Source organism: Hoplias malabaricus, chromosome X1, assembly GCF_029633855.1.
Source record: "Hoplias malabaricus isolate fHopMal1 chromosome X1, fHopMal1.hap1, whole genome shotgun sequence".
NCBI classification, from domain to species: domain Eukaryota; kingdom Metazoa; phylum Chordata; class Actinopteri; order Characiformes; family Erythrinidae; genus Hoplias; species Hoplias malabaricus.
In genome coordinates this window covers 2,288,417-2,307,120 of record NC_089818.1, presented here as the reverse complement: position 1 = coordinate 2,307,120, position 18,704 = coordinate 2,288,417, and the positions used below count along the sequence as shown (strand labels likewise).

General features: G+C 49.4%; 1 non-coding gene and 1 pseudogene across 1 annotated transcript; both read right to left on the bottom strand.

The window, feature by feature from the left end:
- Positions 1–12,494: 12,494 nt before the first annotated feature.
- LOC136676143 (5.8S ribosomal RNA) lies at positions 12,495–12,642 on the bottom strand. Its single transcript, XR_010796246.1, has one exon. It is a non-coding gene; the product is annotated as a 5.8S ribosomal RNA (ribosomal RNA).
- An 893-nt stretch (positions 12,643–13,535) lies between these two features.
- LOC136676052 (myosin-7-like) overlaps positions 13,536–18,704 on the bottom strand; it is a 31,083-nt pseudogene continuing 25,914 nt past the window's right edge.

Sequence of the window (18,704 nt, the reverse complement as noted above, 5' to 3'; positions counted from 1 at the left end):
TGGCCTAATCTTCCTTATGTTGAATAGGTGAGAAGCGGCACGATCGAGCTACAGCAGTAACGTGATCTGCGAAGGTCAGCTGGTCATCAACCATGACACCTAGGTTTCTTACAACCTTGGTGGGAGCCACTGATAGGGACTCTAGCTTGATGCTGATGTTGTGGAGAATAACTTGCTTGGCTGGGAGGACCAGCAGTTCAGTTTTGGATAAATTCAATTGAAGGTGATGTTCCTTCATCCATGTAGATATGTCAGAAAGACAGTCAGAGATTTGAGTTGCCACTGAAGTGTCTCCTGGAGGAAAGGATAAATAGAGCTGTGTGTCATCTGCATAGCAGTGATAGGAGAAGCCGTGCGAATGTATGATTGGGCCTAGAGAGGTGGTGTACAAGGCAAAGAGGAGGGGTCCCAGCACTGAGCCTTGGGGCACACCTGTGGTGAGGTGGTGTCGCGCTGATGTTTGTCCAAGCCATGACACACTGAAGCTTATGGGTTCTTGAGGCTTTTTTGTAGGATCTGACCAGAGGAATCAGGGGAAAAAAAGAATTTCATCTCTACGCCACACGGGGTAGGAGATACAGATGTAAACGCGTTCCTGGTCGCTATTGCGCCACCATCAGGCTGATCGGGCTGATTCTTTGTGCCTGAGTAGCGGGAGGGTTTACTACCAGTTGACCAAAGGACAAGTCTGTAGGACCTACGGTTTGGGCTGCCCATCGCGTTTCATCTGAGAAAAAAAAAAAAAAGAAGAGGAAATGTAACAAAAAAAATAGGGCTCCAGCACTTGCAGTGCTTGGACCCTAATTACAAATAGTCTTCTACAACCAGCAGTCATCGCTTATGGCCATACCACTCTTAGACATCTCGATCTCGTGGGCCTAGTTAGTACTTGGAAGGGAGACTGCCTGGGAATACTAGGTGTCTTCTCCCATGAGCCGTCATTCTGTCACGATGGATAGCTGCCCGCTCTGCGAACAAGCGATCATGCATGTGACTTCCCACCTTGCAACCTTTCACCGCCTTGGACCGGACGACATCAGCTTTCTCTGAGAACTGGACCGAAGCGGATCACCTGGGCTCGGCGCATTCCCTCCAATGCCTCGACCTTCGGATCGCTCTTTCTGCCGCTAAACGCATTCGGACCATTCAACTTCTGCGACCGCCGTCAAGAGGTTCAGCCGCTGGACTCTCCACTGCCGTCAGGATCAACCGAGCGAGCCTTCCCCTTGTAACAATTACCCTAAACGATATTGTTAGAATGTTTGCTACAAAAAATGAGGGGGATACCACATGGGACTGCATAAATGCTACAGTGTTAAATGAAGACAAGGTAGCTGAAATGAGACCTTTTATCTATTATAGTATTTACTAATTATACTCATTAACAACATTAATAATAAGCAAAAAAAAAATTATATATTCATATAGCATCAACATACAAAAAAAAAAAAAAAAACTATACAAAACCAACCAATCAATCAAACAAACCAAAAGAAAAAACCCACAAACAAATAACCCCTCAAAACACAGTCCTTTGTCTTTGTCCTTCCTTTTTCCTTTTTTTCAACCTATAGGAGCATGGGCTTAGTGGTAGATCCTTAATGGAAAAGAAGATAATTAGTCCCACCAGTTGTAATGCAGTCCAGAAAGGATGAGCAGCAGGTGGAAGAAATAAACTTGAAGGAACTTGGGTATGGCAAAACCTCCAAGCAGTTTCTCAAATCCCAGCCATTCGCACATTAAGAACCTCCTTCTGTATAAAAGTGAAAATGAATTCCCCAACTACCATGTTCTTAACCCGTTAGCATTAGCATACTAGTATAAAAAACAGCCTTAGCCTAGCATTATATTAGCACTATCATTAGCATAATATCAGCATTGTGGCATAAGTAATACATACTCACAATGAGCCTGAAACTCAAAGTTTCTCACAAGGAGGTCTTCCAAGCAGAGAGTACGTGTGCCTGTAGGTCAACTCTCTCCTACTCTTACTTGGCTTCCCCTATTTATACCCCTAGACATGTTAACCTCCCTCCTGCCCCCTAGAGGATAGGAGGAGGTATACCATAGTTAGTGACCAGGTTGGTTACACCCTGCCGAATCCACCTCGGACACAGATTCGGAGACCGAGCGTGCACGGCAAACCTCCCGGGGGAGGCAGCTCGTGATCCCGCATTGGTTTCGGGACACCTACGCCAGCAGTTTGGTAGATGAGTTCCAGGACTTCTACCTCCGGGCCGACGCATCACCGAAAGATGTCGAAAACACTTGCCAGCGATGGGGCCACGTTATCCGATTCCTGCTTCACTGCGCCCCGGCCAGCTGCGAATTCACAGACCTGTCATTTGTTCATTACTTCAGCGTTTCGACTTGGGTCCAGAGCCTGCAGAAGCTGGGATACACATCGACCACCGTCAAGTGCTATCTCCACAACGCCAAGGCATTCATCTCGCATGTGGGCACCTTCAGCCCAGAGTCCTCTGGGCTCAGCCCCGAAGAGCTCCAGAGGATTAATTTGACCTTCGCCAAGGCTCATAGGGACATTGCTCGCACGATTCTGGGCCATCGTGAACGCGTGGAGCGGGCCAAGTAAAGTCGCTTGCCACCACCGTCGGATTTCAGGGTCTTTCTAAGCCGTGCTAAGGCCCGAATCCCTCAGCTGATCGAAGATGCCCGGACAGGGGACACCACCCGCCGGTCGCCGCTACGGATGCTCCATGGCTACCTCCTCGGCCTGTTGTCCGTGCTAACAGGCCATCGGTCTGTGGTATTTCGCAACCTGATCGTGGAGGAGCTGAGGCAAGCCAGCACCATGGATGATGCCGGCTATGTGATCTACGTCCGCAATCATAAGACCAGTGCCTCGTTCAGTGATGCTCCAATCGGGTTGTCCGCCACCGAGCTCACTTGGTTGACCTCCCTCAGCGACTTACACGGGACCCAGGACGGGTTCGTGTTCTTGGACCAGGGGGAGAATCAGCTGCGGAATGCAAACTTCCCTCTTCAGATCAAGAGGCAAGATGCAGGGCTTGGAGGCGCGGTGGCTTTCAACCTCATCTGCACAGCTGTTTCGAATCAGGTGAGTGTCAAACTTAATCCCACTGATGTGGCTCTTGACCCGGCCTTCCTACTTCTGACACCTTGCCTCTGTTCCAGGTTTCGAACCTGCCGGCCGAAGATCGAGATCGAGTGACGACAAGCATGTGTCATTCCAACATCACCGCCCGGGCCTTCTACCGAGCCGGCCTCTCTGCGGCAGATGTGATGCGGGCTCGTGAGAACCGTCTTTCCGCTCTCGAAGCGCCCTGAACCGGACCTCTTCAAAGCGCAACCCACCCGGGATTCACGCCGTGTTTCTGCACCCCCATTTGCTTATGTTTGTGCGAAATAAATAAAAAATTTATTTCTTTTCCCCAACCAAAGTGTTCCCGTGTGGTAATTGCTTCAGTTGGAGACAGAGGGTGGGGTGGAGATTGGGTGTTCCTCCCATAGGGAGGCTTTACGAGGTCCGACTTTGTCTGAATTAAGGCTGTAACGATCAGTGATTAATGGTTAACTTTGCCGGCGGGCGGCCCGTTCCACCGCCCCGCAAGTGGGCAGTGGTTGGAGGCCTATCGACCTTAGGCAGTCCCTGGGACAGACCCGGGGCTGGGTCAACTACCTTTAGGCACCCGTCGGATGGAAGTGGGAGACCATTCGGCCTTTTTGGCCCCGGAGATCAGCCACCTGTCCGGGCATATATCGAACGAACCATCAGGGGCTAAGGGCAGATAGTCAAGTCAGTTCTACCCGTGTTCAGCTTCCAACTTAGAAATTATCACACTTCCAGGGCGTATGATTCTGACCCCGGGACGGTGCAGGCTAGTGGCCAGGTCATTCAAATCCCGGCCTAAGGCACCACCGTCTGCCGGGGTTGGATATGTTCCAACCCCGATCGAATAAGGCTCCCTCGGAACAATTCTGAACAAGCGGTCCATGGAGGCTGGAGCACAAGGCGGGGAGGATCGTTCTAAACATGGTATTAGAATTAGAAGCCTGCCCCTGGTGCTCTGAGAATACCAAGCTCAAACGGGCGTAAAGGACGTCCGTTAAGGGAAGAGAATGGAAGAGAATCCTGGCCCCCTCAAAGCGTGAGGAGGTCGGCATCGGTTTATGGCTCGCCCCCAGAGCCTATGGTAAGTGTCTGCATTTAAGAAGACAAGGGTCAATCCATTGGCCGACCCTCCGAACGCGATCTGGGAAGTCCGATCGGTGTCACCTCTAATACGCTCTTTCCCTCCAGCTGTTTCCAGCGGGGGGCCCGGTGGTGCGCTCCCAAGTCCCACACATGAGGGAAAGGCTGGGGGATGCCATGTTAGACCAGCAGTACGCCGGTCTGCGCTTTGGGGGGTTGTACAGCCCCCTCGCGCACGGGCAGAATTAAGCCTTTGAAAATATTGGTTTTACGGTCAACTGCTGGCGCCCCGCAAGTGGGCAGGTGGTCAGTGGCCCCGCTCGGATAATTTAGGAGAACCACAGGGGAACACCCTCATACGCTCGATCCCCCATGCCCGGGAAGGTTGTCCCCTGCAGGGCATATATAGAACGAATCATCGGGGTGGAAGTAGGTAGGGACTTAATTTACTTCCAAAGGGAGGCTGGTCAGACCGTCCCTTTCAAGCCTGGAGTGTCAACACTCCCTTGGGCTTCTAGTTCGAGTTTCTCCCAGTGTACAGCTTTGAACTTAGAAATTTATCACACTTCCAGGGCTGGAGGGCCTGGGTTACAACCCATCCTAGCCCAATCAAACACTCTCTTGTTTCGGCTTAAAGCATTGTCATTTGCCATTGGGACTTAGAGTTTTTAATAAAGAGGGGAGGCCGGTCATACCATCCCCTTTAAGCTCAGAGGGCGTCACTCCTCTGGGCTTGTGTATTCGATTCACCGGGGTATATGGAAGTCTGGACTTCGAAATATTTTCCAACTTCCAGAGGGTAAGGATGTACTAAAACATATCCAATTCCCCCCCGAGAGCCCCACTCCCTCGGGGCATCAGGGATAAGTTTGTTCCTTTCATAACCCATCTCGGTTCGAAGAACCGGTTTCGATGGAAGTTAGACATCCAGAGGAGAGGCAACCCAAACCATCCCCTTAGCCCAGAGGTGAACCACTCCTCGGGCGTGAAATCCCCATCACCAGGGGTCTACGGAAGGCTGGACTTAGGTTTTGTTCACTTTCAGAAGGGGAGGCCACTTTAACCCAGAGGTGCACCACTCCTCGGGCTTGAAATCCCCATCACCAGGGGTCTACGGAAGGCTGGACTTAGGTTTTGTTCCCGTCCAGAGGGGAGGCCAGGCTTACCTCCACCTAAGCCCAGAGGGCGTCACTCCTCGAGCTTGAAATACCCATCATCGGGTTGTATGGAAGTCTTAACTTAGTCATTTTAAACCTCCAGAGGGGAGGCCGGGTTTATCACCACTTTAACCCAGAGGTGAACCACTCCTCGGGCTTTAAATTCGCATCACCAGGGTTTAATGGAAGTCTCAACTTAGTTTTTGTCCACTTCCAGGGAGATTAGGCGTAAAACTCCCAATATTCAAACCCAGAGGTGAACCACTCCATCGTGAACCATGTCATCGTTACAAGGGCTGTTACCCAAACTTTCATCGTTTTTAACTTGCCCTAAATATCCTGACGGGACCGCACTAGAAACCCCCGTGCCCCTGTCAAAGTTGACCAACAAAGATGCACCTCCCTTGGACTCACTACAAGGCGTGAGGGGGTACCTGAATTTGCTTAAAACTTTCTTGCAGGACTTAGAAATTTTTCGCTTAAAATCTTTAGACCTCCAGAGGGGATGCCGGGCTTATCACCACTTTAGCCCGGAGGGCGTCACTCCTCGGGCATTGTAACTTACCATCACCTGGGTGCATGGAAGTCTTTAGTCCAGTTCTGCCTGTGCTCATTCTTGAACTTAGAAATATTTCAATTTCAAATTTTAGACTTCCAGAGGGGAGGCCGAGCATACCAACCCCTTAAGCCCAGAGGGCGTCACTCCTCGGACTTGAAATTCACATCACCGGGGTCTATGGAAGTCTTAACTTAGTTATTTTAAACCTCCAGAGGGGAGGCCGGGCTTATCACCACTTTAACCCAGAGGTTCATCACTCCTCTGGCTTGAAATTCCCATCACCAGGGTGTATGGAAGGCTGGACTTAGGTTTTTTTCGAGTCCAAAAGACTTCCAGAGGGGAGGCTGGGCTTACTTCCACCTAAGCCCGGAGGGCGTCACTCCTCGGGCTTGAAATTCGCATTACCGGGGTCTACAGAAGGCTGGACTTAGGTTTTGTCCACTTCCAGAGGGGAGGCCGGGCTTATCACCACTTTAACCCAGAGGTTCATCACTCCTCTGGCTTGAAATTCCCATCACCAGGGTGTATGGAAGGCTGGACTTAGGTTTTTTTCGAGTCCAAAAGACTTCCAGAGGGGAGGCTGGGCTTACCTCCACCTAAGCCCGGAGGGCGTCACTCCTCGGGCTTGAAATTCGCATCACCGGGGTTTACGGAAGGCTGGACTTAGGTTTTGTCCACTTCCAGAGGGGAGGCCGGGCTTACCTCCACCTAAGCCCGGAGGGCGTCACTCCTCGGGCTTGAAATACGCATCACCGGGGTCTATGGAAGTCTTAACTTAGTTATTTTAAACTTCCAGAGGGGAGGCCGGGCTTACCTCCACCTAAGCCCAGAGGGCGTCACGCCTCAGGCTTTAAATCCGCATCACTGGGGTCTATGGAAGTCTGGATTTAGTTATTTTAAACTTCCAGAGGGGAGGCCCGGCTTACCTCCACCTAAGCCCAGAGGGCATCACTCCTCGGGCTTTAAATCCGCATCACTGGGGTCTACGTATGTCTGGACTTAGTGTTTTTAAACCTCCAGAGGGGAGGCCTGGCTGATCACCACCTAAGCCCGGAGGGCGTCAATCCTCGGGCTTGAAATCCGCATCACCGGGGTCTAATGGAAGGCTGGACTTAGTTTTTGTCCACTTCCAGGGAGATTAGGCGTAAAACTCCCAATATTCAAGACCAGAAGCGAACCACAGCCTCGGGCATGTCATAGTTACATAGGGTGTACCCAAATTTGCATCGTTTTGAATGCAACCCTAAAGTCCTGACGGGACCAGACTGGAAACACCCATGTCCTTTTTTGGGCTCTCGAAGGTGCTCCTTTTCGAGCTTGCTACTAGGACGAAGAGGGTCAAAAAATTTTCTAAATCCAACCTTGCGCACTTGAGCAACGTCCCTTTAAATCATTGATTTCGCCCACTGCTAGATCTGGCTTTGACTTCATCAAAAAATGCAGGCTGAATTGTATTTTCACTACTTAGACCGTTTGAACGACGCTCCCCATCGGCCAATACATTAGAACCACCTCTTCCTGGGCTTAGATAAGGCTTGCCCCCGGTCCCTACCTCTGGCGGCTTATTCCCCTAAATGCTCTGGTCCCCTGAGTCGGCCTGAATTTCACTAAAGGCCCCCTACCTCCGGAGCTCCCTATCAGCCAATACATTAAGAACACCTCTTCCTGGGCTTAGATAAGGCTTGCGCCCGGTCATTGCCTCCGGGGGCTTATTCTCCTAAACGCTCTGGTTCCCTGAGTCGGCTTGCATTTCACTAAGGGCCCCCTACCTCCGGAGCTCCCCATCAGCCAATACATTAAGAACACCTATTCCTGGGCTTAAATAAGGCTTGCGCCCGGTCCCTACCTCCGGGGGCTTATTCATGCAAATGCTCTGGTTCCCTAACCCAGCCTGCATTTCACTAAGGGCCCCCTACCTTCGGAGCTCCCCATCGGCCAATACATTAAAACCACATCTTCCTGGGCTTAGATAAGGCTTGCGCCCAGTCCCTACCTCCGGGGGCTTATTCACCCATTCGCCCTGGTCCCCTAAGTCAGCCTGCATTTCACCTAACACCCCCTACCTCTAGAGGCTTCCCATCGGCCATTACATTAAGAACACCCCTTCCTGGGCTTAGATAAGGCTTGCCCCGGTCCCCACCTCCTCCCACATCCATGACCAAGCCCTGGTCCCCTAAATCGGCCTCATTCTCACCTTCACCCCCCTCCCTACCTCCGGGGATAAGACCCCCACCTCCGCCCACACCCATGCCCGAGCCCTGGTCCTCCAACTCAGCCTCATTCTCACCATCGCCCTGCTCCTAACCCCCGGGGCTGAACCTCAAGGAACCCAGCGCACCGGTCGATCCTATCTGGCCCACACTTAAGCCCCCCTCCTCGGACTAAACCAATCAGCCCGCCCTGCTGGAAGTTCATTCTGCCCACTACAAGACCTACCATTTTAACACCACGCGAGGCACTCTTATCGGCCATGGGACCCCCCACAGGGAGGCCCCCCTGGCTCCTACAATATTTCTCATTCTATATAAGTTCATTCTGCCCACTACGAGACCTGAGTCACATCCAGGATTTTATAGGGGAGTACCCTCCTCCCCTATGCCCGCCACCGGCTCCCTCTAACCGGTGTACGGACTCTCCGTGCCCCAGAGAACCAGAGTTCCTGAAAATTCTCCAAGTCCAATTTCACCCACTGCGAGACCTGGACTGCTCCGGAGGGCTGGGGGGTTAGGCATTCGCCTTCCCCCGACAAATGTTTGAGTGGACGGGATGACTTTCAATGGATCGCGGTTTTTTAACCCGCTCTGGCACTTACGACACCCGCACTCCGAATCAGGTCATTTACGAGTCATTTCACACCTGGATCAAGAGACATTTGCTTTAGGGCGGAGGGTGGACAGAGGCGTTCATTAGCCCCGGTCCGGTTCCAGTGTTGTGCGACTCTGGCTAACCCAGACCAACCTCAATGATTCTGGGCGCGGATGTATCGCTCCTTCTAGGCGGGATTCCGACTTAGAGGCGTTCAGTCGTAAGCCCTTGGATGATAGCCTTGCACCATTGTCTCCACAGCCAAGCGCGCGTACCAAGTATCCGAACCTGCGGTTCCTCTCTTACTGAGCTGGATTACTATCGGAGCAAAGTCACATCAGTAGGGTAAAACCAACCTGTCTCACGACGGTCTAAACCCAGCTCACGTTCCCTGTTAGTGGGTGAACAATCCAACACTTTGCGAATTCTGCTTCGCAATGATAGGAAGAGCCGACATCGAAGGATCAAACAGCGACGTCGCTATGAACGCTTGGCCGCCACAAGCCAGTTATCCCTGTGGTAACTTTTCTGACACCTCCCGCTTAAAACCCAAAAAGCAGATGGAAGGATCGTTAGGCCCCACTTTCGCGGTCCGTATTCATACTGAAAATCAGGATCAAGCGGGCTTTTGCCCTTATGCTCTACGGGAGGTTCCTGTCCTTCCCTGAGCCCGCCTTAGGACACCTGCGTTACGCTTTGACAGGTGTACCGCCCCAGTCAAACTCCCCACCTGTCACTGTCCCTAGAGGAACTCACCCCAGGGAGGGAAGCCCGCGCGAGTCCCCTTAAGTCGCCTCTCAGTGACAGACTAGAGTCAAGCTCAACAGAGTCTTCTTTCCCCGCTGATTCTGCCAAGCCCGTTCCCTCGGCTGTGGTTTCGCTGGATAGTAGGTAGGGACAGTGGGAATCTCGTTCATCCATTCATGCGCGTCACCAATTAAATGACAAGGCATTTGGCTACGTTCGGCAGAGCGGGCTACTCTGTTTTGGAGGTTTTAAGGCTGCCCCCTGCAGCGCCGTTGATTGTCTTGATCCATCTCGGCTCGTCCTAGAGATAGATATCCTTGTCCGCTCCACGTCGGTCCGTGTCTGCATTCTCGGTCTCAACGGATTCGTCCTTGTCCGTGGTGGATTACCTGTGAACACAAGCAGGGGGTTGATAACAGGTTGAATCCGGTCGTATTTTGTTATAAACATCAAACATAGTGGAGCTGAATGGATTAACCAGGCTAGCCCCGCCCTGCACACCATATATCGGAGCCGATACTGTATACCTTAATACCTTCCCACTCACAGAAGAGAACGAGCCATGACAGAACCACCACCCCTCCCTCGTAAGGGAGTCTGACTCAGGCTAGACCACACATGTCGTGTCCGCATTGGGCCAACCATCCAGGCTGGCTGTGGACAGCCAGCCTGATGTGAACAATGTCTCCCCTGGTGGGCATTGCTCTTACGGCCAAACCCTAGCAGTAATATCGCCAGTGTGGTCGAGGGGACGAAGAACCCTTCACGGGAAGAAGTTCCCCATCACCTGGTCACTGTTTTTTTTTTTCTACCCTGTTTTATATGGCGCCTGACCGGGCCGGCATGTCCACCACAGTCGAGGCCAGGCTGGTGCTCCTACCCAGTGTATGGTCACTGCGGTAGGGACTTTAAACCATCCCATCGTGCCATCGACCAACAAGAGACTGGTAGGTTATATTCTCGTCCACCTGTTATAAGGAATAGCTATATGCCATTGCCTCATGAGTCCATGGGTCGGTGACCACTCATTGACATGCCATCAGAACAGTTCGTCCATTCAGCCAGGGAGCTTGACCTATTCACGCCTCTGTCCCCAGCCTCATGGATCGACTGCCACCAGTGTATACCAAAGAGGATCAGCTCGTCCTTGGTCCAAGAGAATGGGCTTTTGCTTTACCCATAACTGTGTGGGTCGGAGACCCCCAGCCAAATGCCAGCTGATAACCTTCTGGGAATAGGTGCCCAACGCCTGGATACTATCGAGGATGGATCATACAAGCCAACAAAAGAGATGTCCCCTAGGGGGGGAGACATCTCCTCCTAGCCAAGTGCCGTCGGTGGCCCTCGGAACCTATCAGGGTTTATCGGAATGCCATTCGGCATTCACTTTGACATTCAGAGCACTGGGCAGAAATCACATTGTGTCAACACCCGACCAAGAGCCTTCACAATGCTGTGTTTTTATTAAACAGTCGGATTCCCCTGGTCCGCAGCAGTTATAATTCGGCTGTTGGTTGCCGGTCGAGAGAACTGCCCCAGAGGTGTCAGCTCCCGAGGCGAGACTCGCACCCGATAGATCGACGATGCCTTGGCTCGGCGCACCCAGCTCCAGTCACACCGCTCCGGTCCCCCCAAGCCCCTACGGCCGGCGACGCATCCGCACACAACTCCCGAGTCTTCCCCCCATGTCTGAACGGGAGAACGGAAGGCCGTGCGCGCAAGTGTGGCCGGGAACCAGCGATGGGCCTCGGAGCCCGGCCAACTTCGGGAAGGACATTCAGAGCACTGAATTCAGAGCACCGGGCCTCTTACCCATTTAAAGTTTGAGAGTAGGAGGAGGCCGTTTCGGCCCCGCGACCTACATTCATTGCTTTACCGGATAAAACTGAGTTTGGTGCCAGCTATCCTGAGGGAAACTTCGGAGGGAACCAGCTACTAGATGGTTCGTTTAGTCTTTCGCCCCTATACCCAGGTCGGACGACCGATTTGATCGTCAGGAACGCTACGGGCCTCCACGCAGGGTTTACCCTGGCTTCACCCTGCCCAGGCATAGTTCACCATCTTTCGGGTACCACCGCGTATGCTCTGGCTCCACTCTCCACTTGGTGGAGAGCAGGCCAGTGGTGCGCTCTCAACCCACGATGGACAGGGTGTCTTAGATCCCACCTCAGCCGACGCGCGCCGGCCTTCACCTTCGTTGTGCCTCTGGGGTTCAAGCCCTTTGACTCGCATACGCGTTCGACTCCTTGGTTCGTGTTTCAAGACGGGTTGGTCGGGGTCCGAACTTAGCCGCTGACCTTAGACGTTCGTCGATGTGGGCCTCAACCCCCTCTCGTTGTTGCGAGCCTAGCACGGGGCTGAGGACAGCCCAGCCGGCCCGCTTTGGGCGGAAGAAGGGGGGCCCCATCCCCATCTGACGGAGGGGAGAACGCGGAAAGGACATTGCTCCGTGGCCCCGACGTTAATGGCGAAATCAGAGCGAGGGGCTATAGCGGAACGCCCGTGTCCGGGGCCGTGGGCCCCATCTCCGGACGCACCTACCTTCACCCTCGGGCCCTTCTAAGCCTAACCGGAGCCGATCGCGACTCACCACCAGACACAGGGAAAATACACCGGGCGGGCCGAAACTTCGCCCAAGAGGAAAGCATTTCCCAGCCCACCCCGGTCAGGGGAAAGAGGGATTCAGCGTGAGGCTCTTCCCTCTTCGCTCGCCGCTACTAGGGGAATCCTTGTTTCTTTTCCTCCGCTTACTGATATGCTTAAGTTCAGCGGGTGGTTTCGTCTGATCTGAGGTCATGCTACAAGGTTGTTTCGGGGTCCGAACCCCCCGGCCGCTCGCCGTATTTCGGTGCCCACCCTCCAACAGCGGGGAGCCCAGTGGAGAGAGACGATGACGGATGGGACCCGGACCTAATGGCTCTCCCTCCGTCCAGAGTTCTCGCAGTACGGGGGTTTAGAACTGAGTCTGCGTTTAGGAAGACGAAGGGCCGTCCTAGGTAGAGGCCCTGCGAACTTCCAGCCGCGGTCTGGGAAGACTGATCGATGGGTAAAGTGACCCTCAGACAGGCGTGGCCGCGGGGGTCCATCCCACAATGTGCGTTCAAAATATCGATGATCTGTGTTCCACATTTCACATTATTTAACGCAGTTTACCGCGTTCTTCATCGATGCACGAGCCAAGTGATCCACCGCTAAGAGTTGTATTATTTGCCCGCCCTTACGGACGGGACTTTGGGTTAAGCCTTATGAACAAGTGAATTTAAGGGTTTAAGTTAGGTTCCCGCCCTTGGGTGAGATGGAAGGGCTTCATGAACAAAGGGAATTTTATGGTCGGGTGCCCCCGGGCTGGGGGGTCATTAAACCTGGCGTGGCATCCAGAAGGATCGCCTCGCAGGTGCCCAACCGACCTTCCCTTTACGTGTTAGGAGACCAGGAGCCCCTGGGCGTTCCGGGGATGTAGGTGGCTCGCGTGCGCTCTTAACCTCGCTATTTCCAGCGAGGCCCTGTGGTTCGCTTCCAAGTCCCCAGCAAGGGGGGAAAGTCTAAAAGATCCCACTAAGATTGGCGGTGCATCGGTCCACGCCCCGGGGGTTATGTGGCCCCCTCGACTCACGCACGGCCATCGGGGTAAGTTCAATGTGGCTTGCGTACGGGTCCCGGTCTAAAGTTTGTACCCGGCGTGCGCTCCAAGCCACGCTCTCTCCCCCGGGGGGGATGAGCGGGCCCGGTGGTGCGCTCCCAAGTCCCCACGGAGGGGAGGCTGGGGGAGATCCCACCTGTGTCCCGCATCCAGGGTTCGTCAGCCCCTTCAACTCGCGCATGGTTCTTAGACTATTTATACGGTCTGTCTTTTTGCGAAGCCAAGGGGGGTGGCAATACGCCCCCCCCCCCCCCCAATGCCTGCATGCACTCTTAAGCTCCACTCTAACCCCGGAGGGAAAGAGTTTTGCCCGGTGGTGCGCTCCCGTCCCCTGGGGGTTACGGAAGATCCCACCAAGGCCGGCAAACACCGGCCAACGCCCTGGGGATTGCATCAGCCCCTTTGACTCGCAAATGCAGAGTTAAAGCCTTTAACGATCAATGGTTTAATGGTTTAACTACCGGCGGGCGGCTCCGTTACCACTCGACCCCCGCGAGTGGCAATCTTTTGCCACTGGTCGGGGTCTCTGAGAGTCCCCTTAGGACGGGCCACCAAAATGTCGTTACTACGACATGTTAATCTTGTATCTAGTCTAACTATAATACTTAAAAGAATAAGTTCTAATAAAAGTTTCTAGTTCTTAAAAAAATTCTTGAAAGACGAAGACAACCTCTTGGAAGATCAGCAGGCTCTTTATTTGGAGAGCAATCACAGAAGGCCTCCTGCAGACTCACTCACAATGACATACTGAAAACTACTGTTTACATACACTTTTTGGGGTGAGATCATCTCGCCCCTCCTAATTTTTTAAATAAGTTGCATTCCATAGAACCCCAATTAAAATGGTACCCTCATCTTCTAGGTATGCAGTGTATCATAGGAGCCCAATTAAAAAGATATCCTTATCTCCTAAGTATGTCTTATCATGGTGTACCAAACAATCTCATGCTACCATTCACCTTTTTTCCCACAGAGTTCAGGCCTTTTAAACTCAAGTATCCTTTTAACCATTTTAATATTTTTTGCCATAAAACTCATTTGTTTAAAATAATTCTCATGTCTTTATATCATTTATTACAGTCACATGTTTTCTATATTATTTGTTTATTGCAGTCACATTTCTGTATATTTTTGCCTCTGGGGAAATGTCCCATGCCTGATCTATGAATAAGTGAATTCTCCATCAGGTCCTTCCCAGTCACATCAGTCAGGTAGGACTGGATAGCGAGCAGGTAAGTACTATTAAAGTTCCTAATGTTCCACCTGACCATCTCTCTGCTGTTAGTATGATGAGCAGCATGTCCATATCACCCACTCTTATTAACACTAATAAATTCTTCAGCATTGAGACTGTGTCTGTTCCCTGCAAAACGTATTACAGATGCCCAAAAAACAGTTTTAACAGCCTAATTAGAATTAACACCAAGGCACTGCAGTGAACGCAATATTTCAGCACTTCCAGCATTAAATTAGGGTTTTTAAATATACGATCTCTAGCATCTAAAGCACTCATTGTCAGTGATATTATTACTAATAACAAACTTTATGCATTATGTTTCTGCAAAAAATGGGCTAAACCCAATGAATACATTGCCCTGAATGAGTTCCCTCCCCCTGGCTTCAGCTATTACAGTTGCCCACAAACATCTGGTCGTGGTGGTGGTGTAGTCGCAATTTATGCCCCTACCAAGAGTGCTTACTCTTAAAGTTACTGCATCAAAAAGCAGCACTCTTATGCTCATCACAATCTATCGTCCTCCTGGCCCTTATACAGAATTTCTTTGTGAATTTGCTGATTTTCTCTCAAGTGTAGTTATTAAAGGCTCAGTAAGCCCTTCTCCTTAGGCCTTTCACCTCACTAACCCTTAACACTTCCCCATAGGTCTTCACCCTCCCCTCAGTAAAACACTTCCACTTAGGTCTTCAGCTCACTAACCATTCCCCTTAGGATGTGTTTTAGTTAATACACCATCCACCAGATACCTTGTTCTGGTCTGTGGCTTGGATTGTGGACCCAAGTTGTGTTCAAAAGGAACATCAAAAATACAGTGCACTCATGAGCAAGTTGTACTGAGCTGGGTTTTAACCAGCAACCTTTAGTATGATAGAATAGAGACTTACCACTGCACTACCAGAGCCACTTTAAAACCACTCAAAGTTGTTGTTTTTTTGTGTGTGTTTGAGACCAGCTGTGGATATGCAAATTATTTCCCAGCATCCCTGTGTTTTTGGTCGGACACCATCCACCAGAATCAATCTGAGGCTTGATTTCTGTAGGGTTGTATGCTCTGTTCCAAAATAGGTTGTAGACCTGTGAGCAGAGCTCTTGTTTTATTTATTGTGTTGTGTTTTTTTATCCTTTTCTTCAAAGGAACATCAAAATACTAGTGTGCTTATGTGGTGCAATTTGTATTGAGCAGAGTTTGGACCAGCAACTTTTGACACTTTGTTGTGTTTGAGGCCACATGTGGATATGCTACTTTTTTTCCCAGCACCCCTGTGTTTTAGTTAATACACCATCCACCATATTCTTTGTACTGATCTGTGGCTTGGGTTGTGGACCCAAGCTCAGAGTTGTTGTTATGTTTATTTTGTAATGTTTTAGTTAATTTTGTTTAATTGGTTTGCTTTATTTTTCAAAAGGAACATCAACATACCAGTGTGCTCGTGAGCAAGTTGTACTGAGCTGGGTTTGATCCAGCAACCTTTATTATGATGGAGTAGTTTCTTACCACTGCACTACCAGAACTGCTTTGAAACCCCTAAACGTTGTTGTTTTGTGTGTGTGTGGGTGTATGAGGCCACAAGTGGATATGCAAATTATTTTCCAGCATCCCTGTGTTTTAGTTCATACACCATCCACCAGAATCCTTGTACTGGTCTGTGGATGATCTGAGGCTTGTTTTCTATATGATTGAGTGCTCTGTTCCAAATTGAGTAGATGGGAGCAAACCTAAACCCAAGGAGTTAGGTACAAGTGGCTCAATCAATCAATGTCAGGTTTGAATATAAAAACATGCACTCATTAAAATGACCTTCATGTATTGAAATTCTGATCAGACCTGCTACATATTTTGGGCTGGGGTTGCAGAGTAACTAGTGAGAACATATCAGACATGTTGTTACATGACAGGAAGGGGGTTGTGGACCTGAGTGCAGACCTCTTGTTTTGTTTATTGTGTTGTGTCTTTAGTTTTTTTTTTTTTTATTTCATTAGTTTGTTTTATTATCCTCCTCTTCAAAGGAACATCATAATACTACTGTGCTTATGTGTAAGTTGTATTGAGGAGAGGTTGGACCAGCAACCTTTGACAGGCCTGATATTTCACTTCATACTAATTGATCTGATGGTGAATACTTATATTAGATATGGATATGCTAATTATGCCCCAGCATCCCTGTGTTTTAGTTAATACACCATCCACCAGATTCCTTGTACTGATCTGTGGTTGGGTTGTGGACCCAAGCTCAGAGCTGTTGTTATGTTTATTTTGTAATGTTTTTAGTTCATTTTATTTGAGCTGGGTTTGAACCAGCAACCTTAAATATGATATAGCAGTTCCTTATCACTGCACTACCAAAGACATTTTGAAACCCCTCAAAGATGCATACGCCATCTACAAGTCCTTGTACTGATTTGTGCTATTTTACTTGTATGACTGTTGGCTTTGATCAAAAAAAAGGAGGAGGTGGGAGCAAACCCCTATCAGTTAGGGGCAAGTGGCTAAATGTCAGGTAAGTACATGAAAACACAAGTTGCACCCAATGAAATGACCCACAGAAATTACATTATTGATCAGCCCTGCCAGGTCATTTGGGCTGTAACTCCAATCAAGCAGATAGCTTCCTTAACTTACCTATTCAACAGCATCACTTAAGAACATTTTTCAGGAACGAACCAGTGTGTTGCAACATTGGAACCCCAAATGGTTGCAAACTGATAGCAGACAGGTGCCATATGTCTAGAATCAGAGAGCTCCTGGCCATTTTGTTTCTGATCTGAACAGAGGCCATACAGGCCAGATATCTAACTTCATAATAATCATGTTAATGGTGAATATTCTGTTGTGTTTGGGGCAAGATGGGGATATGCAAATTATTTCCCAGCATTGCTGTGTTTTAGTTCATACAACAGACTTCTTGTACTGACCTGTGGCTTGTTTTCTGTATGATTGTGTGCTCTGTTCATAAAGGAACAGGTGTGAGCAAACCCAGGCCCTATCAGTCAGGGGAAAATATTTCAATATTAGGTTTTAACTTGAAAACATATTTTGCACTCATTCAAATGACACTCATACTACATTGGAATCCCAAATGTTTGCAATCAGATAGCACACAATGTCTTTAGAACCAGAGAGCTCAGCAAAGTTCATTAAACGTCTATCACCAGCTCTCTATATTCTGAACAAGGGCCAGACAGGCCTGATATACAACTTCCTAATAATCACATTGATGATGAATTATCAGTTGTGTTTGAGGCCAGATGTGAATATGCAAATTATTTCCCAGCATCCCTGTAACATACACCATCAGCTAGATTCCTTGCACTGATCTATGGATGATTTGTGGCTTGTATTCTGTATAATCATGTGCTCTGTTCCAAATTGGGAAGCTGGGAGCAAACCCAGACCCAAGGTGCCAGGTACAAGCAGCTCAGTATTAGGTCTGGGCTAGAAAACACAAGTTGCATACATTCAAATGACCCTGAAATGTTAAGCTTCCAATCAGCCCAAATAGGTAGGTCTCATGCGATACATCGCCTTGCAGACAGTTTTTGGCTGCAGTTCCAATACAAGAGAAAGCTTCTTTACCTATTCCAAAGCATTATAATCATGTTGATGGTGAATATGCATGTGGCTCCAAATTGGAAAATTTACACAAGTAAACCATTTTGAGCAGTGCATAATTTATTTAACATTGCTAATTTTTCAATATTACTTTTAATATACTCTGTCATGTGTTATATTTTTGAACAATGCTACAGGCAATCTTTGGGACATGTAGGAAGGCCTAGCAGACATAGTGGGAAGATAGGAGATGTAGAGGCAACATAGAAGTAGTAGTGAGGTCAAATCAGACATAAGGAGACTTTAGGACATGTAGGAAGACTTCTATAATCTCTCAGACCTGTGATACTTCTGTCTCAAAGCACAAACCTCATCGGGCATACACTATTATTGATAGACCCTAGACCTGACATTTAAATGTCACTTTAAGAAAACATAACTATGCTCATCAAAGATGGCATTAAAAACATATTTACAATTGATTTTAAAATCAAAACAGAATTGTGGTGAGAACAGGTGGACCAATTTCAGGGTGATAATACTAGTATGTGAGGTTATTTTAGGACAGAGAGTGTCCGTATTACCCGAAAGACTAAAGAAGATACATTTATGATCACTAATTAAAAGATCTTCACAGCAGATGTAATCAATACATAACCCCAGAGCAAAAACTAGGTCCAAGTGTGACCACCTGTATGAGTGACACCTGAAACAAACTGTTTAACTCGATAACATAAAACAAAACAAAATTACTTTAACTTATCAACTGTAGTCAGTTGTAGTTCAAAAGTAATAGATTTTAGGACATGAATACCTACCAGACATAGTGGGAAGA